The sequence below is a fragment of the Parasteatoda tepidariorum genome, chromosome 4 (assembly GCF_043381705.1).
Source record: "Parasteatoda tepidariorum isolate YZ-2023 chromosome 4, CAS_Ptep_4.0, whole genome shotgun sequence".
In the NCBI taxonomy this organism is placed as follows: Eukaryota; Metazoa; Arthropoda; class Arachnida; order Araneae; family Theridiidae; genus Parasteatoda; species Parasteatoda tepidariorum.
The window spans coordinates 58,786,393-58,791,305 of record NC_092207.1 but is presented as its reverse complement, the minus strand read 5'-3'; positions in this window follow the sequence as shown (position 1 = coordinate 58,791,305).

The following is a 4,913-nucleotide window of genomic DNA, read 5'->3' as shown; positions in this document are numbered from 1 at the left end:
ATAAAGAAGATCGCATCTTCGTACCCCGACATCATAGGAAAAACTCACCACTTGCAAGATATTGATATTTAAGAACGTAATTGGTGTAGAAGGATGGGTGACTGAAAGACTGTAGAAGAGGAGATCACTGGTTCGTGCCCTCCTGTTTACTGTCGTTTGTAACTAAAGACAAGATACACAGTGAACAAGATACATCGCAAATAGAAATAGAATAAAAATTATCGCACTTGAAGTAGGGCAAACTTCATTGATCATCAAACTACGCATCGCACCCTAGATGCAGCACTGCGAGAAAAAAAAAGTCAGACATTTTATTCATTTCAACAGTTTTCATGTTCTGGAAGAGAGATGGTGGCTGATTCAAAGCTCCGTATCATCGATGAGCATTAACTTATAAAATCGAATAGCATATAAGTACTTAATTCAAGAACTAAAATTAAATATATTCATCAGCCTTTTAGTTAATTCTTTATTCATTCATGCATACATCTGCAATCTTATGTGCTGAAAAGGTTTGTAAGTTTTTTTCAAATTGAAGAACAGAAGCCCAGCATACGAAGAGAATCCAATCAAAGCATCCTGGGTTTGAGCAAAAATCGAAACGGCTACTCCCATACTTCTTACATAAATAAGTCGGAAATTTCGAGTGTACTCAATAAAAACTGACTTATAATTGCTTTTCAAATTTAAAGATTTGTATCATAAATTACAAAACAGCAATGCGATGCGAAAATTAAACAAAAGATACAGTGGGATCAGGAATTGAACCTGATTCCTCCTTAATTCAAAATGTTAGGCAGAAGGAAAACATTTTTCTAGTTATAAATGTTTTACAGTGGATGGAATTGACGTAAAAAGCAGTAGGTCCATTCTGGTCCTTTTGGAGCCCTCTCCAAATTTCTTCAACTTTTCGGTAGTTTATTGTTTAACGGTAATTAATCGTTTAACAGTTGATTTTTTGACTGATTCCATTCATAATTTTCCCGTGATGTCTTTAACTTCAATAAAAATATTGCAATCTTAAAGAAAAATTAAATACAATTCACGATTCTTACAAGCTTAGGGATAATTCCAACTAAATGTGGTTTGATCGCTCTTAATAAAATGTACCAATCAAATTGTCTATTTAAAATGTATACTTTATATAAATTTTTATTTTGATGAATGCACGCGAAATCTGTCGTGGTCTCAAAGTTCTCCAAGTTCTCATAACAAATCGATACCTTTGGGGATACTGTTTGCTCTGATTCGGGTCTAAATTATGATCTGCGGATAGATGATTGGTGTGTAAATGTGTCCTCCCTGTAAAACGAGATGCGACGTGTAAATGTTGTCTCCGGATCATCCTCTGGGATGTTTCTCAGAACATCGCCAGTAGACCATTGTGCAACTCTAGAGGGTTCCTTGGGGTATTCATCCACTTTTCCTTCGAGGTTGATATCTTCCCTACCTGTATTATGCATGATTTTTTATCGCCTTACGAGATCATCGCCAACAAAACCAATTATTTTTATTTTTTGAAATGCCGGATGCTATTTAGGCAAAGTATGAAATAATCGTCCTGGAGAGGTTATTATGTAAATGATGTGCATGTTACTGCGAATGACTGAAATCGGTGGTTGTTGACTTTCACCGGTGAATGTTGACAATCAAATTAGTCGCTTTGGTGAATGTCCGAAATATTTATTACATCCGATTTGATATTAATTTATTCGTGGATATAATTACATTTATTCGATATTTTAATACTTACTGACGATAGATTAGAACAAACATCAGTGTTTGGAGTATCGGGCAAATATATACCGGGCAATGGCACTTGACTTTAAAAAATCATCAGTGTAGGGTATACCGGGCAAATGTTTACCGGGCAGTGGCACTTGACCTTAAAAAAACATCAGTGTAGAGTATACCGGTCAGTGGCACTGAACCTTAAAAAAACATCAGTTTAAAAACATAACGGGCAAATGTATACCGGGCAAATGACACTTAACGAGACGTAGTATGATGAAAGACCTAGTATGACTAGACCTTTGGCAAATGTCCGAAATATATACTAGGTCTATGCCACTTTTGCTATAGCTTGAATGTTTTTAAAAAAATTAAACAAAGCGTTTGAATCAATTTTAAACTGATAACGAAATTATTGCTTTAAAATTAAAAAACTACTAATAAAAACTGCACCAGATAAGAGTAATCGAAGTAGTTGCTTTATACAGCGCATGTGCGGAAAAAAATTTTTAAAAAAAATTATCCAGGTGCATCTAAAAGTGGATGAATATCCCGAGACACCACTCTAGAGCGACGACAAGGAATGTGCTAGTATCTGCCTTTTATTTTGATGAAATAGTGTCAAAAAATATTGTCGAAGCAGCGCTGAAAAATATTTTTTATTAAAATAAAAAGTTTGAGTTCTACACAATATCGCTTATTTATAACAAAAAGAGAATGGAGGAGTATCTCCACTCTTCTCTTAAAATGAAAACCTATTTAACTCTTCATTCAGTTTTTGAATGGGATCTTCAGAACAACTTGGAGTGGGCTTCAAAAATTCAGTGTGCAGTGGGTAGAAATAACCCAGTGTGTTGTCATCTAAAAGGGTCTAAAACCTTTAAAGACCAAGAATGTAGGACTGTACGAATAAAATGTTGCCAATGCTTAAAAAGTGGTAGTACTTTTATTTTTAATCATATGAATTAAGGGAACTTTTCTATACTAGTTATCATTTTAAACACAGTTGTAAATTGTGACAACTACACGCACTAACGTTAAAAAATTCAGATTAATATGGTTTCCGCACTTGAGTAATAACAGCCCGGTCTAGTTCTACTCATTTTCATACCAAAATAACAATGTTTTTGCACAAAAAATAAGAAATTTCATACCACCTTCCAACTCCCTTTGTGCCCTGCGCTTTCGTAAAGAGAGCACTCATACTACAAGCTATTGCTCTAGACATACGTGCGAATTTTTAAGTTGGTAGTTATGTACTTTATTTACATCACACTCGAGCTGCACAATGGGCTATTGGTGACAGTCTGGGAAACATCGAATTTTAGAAATTACAAGCAAAACGAACTGCTCGTTGGTGCGCTAATCGCATTACCATGCAGAATTATTTTTCCGGAAGGGCAGCACCGAGAATCAAGAAGCATACGTATTCCTTTACATTTACATTGGGATGCATACGCTAATGCAAACATATGAGAACTCACCTTCTGTATGCCCCTTGCTTCCGGTCACTTCCTTAAAGTGCGGCTAGCCTTCAGGGTCATTCTCACCATATGAGACTCACACAACTTCGATCATCATCAGGGGAGAAAAAGGAAAGGAGGAAATATTCTCACTCCATGCTATTCACATATGCGTGATTCGAGCATCGCGAGTAGTTCGTTTTACATGTAGTTTCTAAATATTCGCTTGCCCGTCTTGGGTAATCGCAAGCAGAGTGAATGCTACTTGGATCGTGAAATTTAAGGGTCATTCTAACAACATACGATTCACTCACTTCCGGTCACCATCCAGGAAAACGAGAACCTGATTGGTTAAATGTTTTTGGCATTTTCCTCGTAAACTAATTCAAATTTTCACTCGATAACACTTGCAGATGCATTTATCGCATACAGTTTGAACGGTTCCCATTACCTTAAGAAAATGATGAAAATAAGGCTCTTGTATGACGATCGGAGATGTGAGGACCACTTGCAGTAAAAAGGGTTCCTTACAGGATTCTCATCGAAAAAGAAGAAAAATAGCTACCAAAGAGTTATCTATTGGTAGGTAGGTACTTTATTTACGTCGCCCTAATGCTGCACAATGGGCTATTGGTGACGATCTGGGAAACATCCCTGAGGATGATCCGAAGACATGCCATTGCAATTTTAACCCTCTGCAGAAGGGATAGTTCCCCTGCTTTGGTAGCCGATGACCTGGTCGTGAAGTTCAGCACTTTACGGAAGAACAGTTTAACGAAGACAAACTCTATTTCAAATCAACTTTCTCCTCATACATCGGTTTTCAGCGCCGAAGGACTGGCCATTTTCCTCACTTTCAAACGACCACTACATTTTTTTTAACAGATAGCCATTCCGTACTTCTGCCACTCACTAAAGGCATCCGAAATTCTCCGAGAATCTCTCTCTTCTTTACAAAATTGCCAAATCAAGTCAGACAGTAAGATCCTTCTTATATACTTGAGTTTCATCTCACACATGAGTAAAATAAAATGAGCAAGCAGACTTTCTTGAAAAGCAAGCGCTGAACCAAAATTTCATTTCACATCTTTCCTCACCTCAAGACCTTTAGCCAAGCCTTTCTTAAGATAGCGCTCAATAAAGAACTTCAGTGTATGGAAGGGTGAAGAGTTGCGAATACTTCCTTCCCTTCCCTCACCTTGATGGATCTCAAGATAACCCTTCGATAATCAGCTTCCGAAAACTTAATGTACTAATTGCCAGGCTCAGAACTAAATTTCTTCGGACTAGCTCAATCGTACACAAGGACAAACATATGCAAAGTCCAAATAACCCGGACTGCGGAAGTCTCAACCTGAAGGATCACTTTCTCCTGGAATGTCCCTCATTCCAGAATACTCGTAAGGATCTCTTAATCCTTATCACTTCAAAATCCAGCATTTACCGATATTGTGAACTTCTCTTTCAACCCTCGGACCAAACTCCAATCCCTTTAAGAATTTTATCAAGCAACAAACCGTTTCTGACTCTTCTCTGCTTGGCTACGGTCAGTGTGCGGGTGGGTGACCACTTGGATCAGTCTGCGTAGGGACCGAGGGTGTGCGGTATTGGTCCTCGTTAAACTGTGCTACCTTAAGGTCTGGTTTCTTAGGACAAGCGCCTTATCTGGGCGTCAGCGTGACGTCAACGTCCCGCTGATAACAGTAAAATATTGTTTTA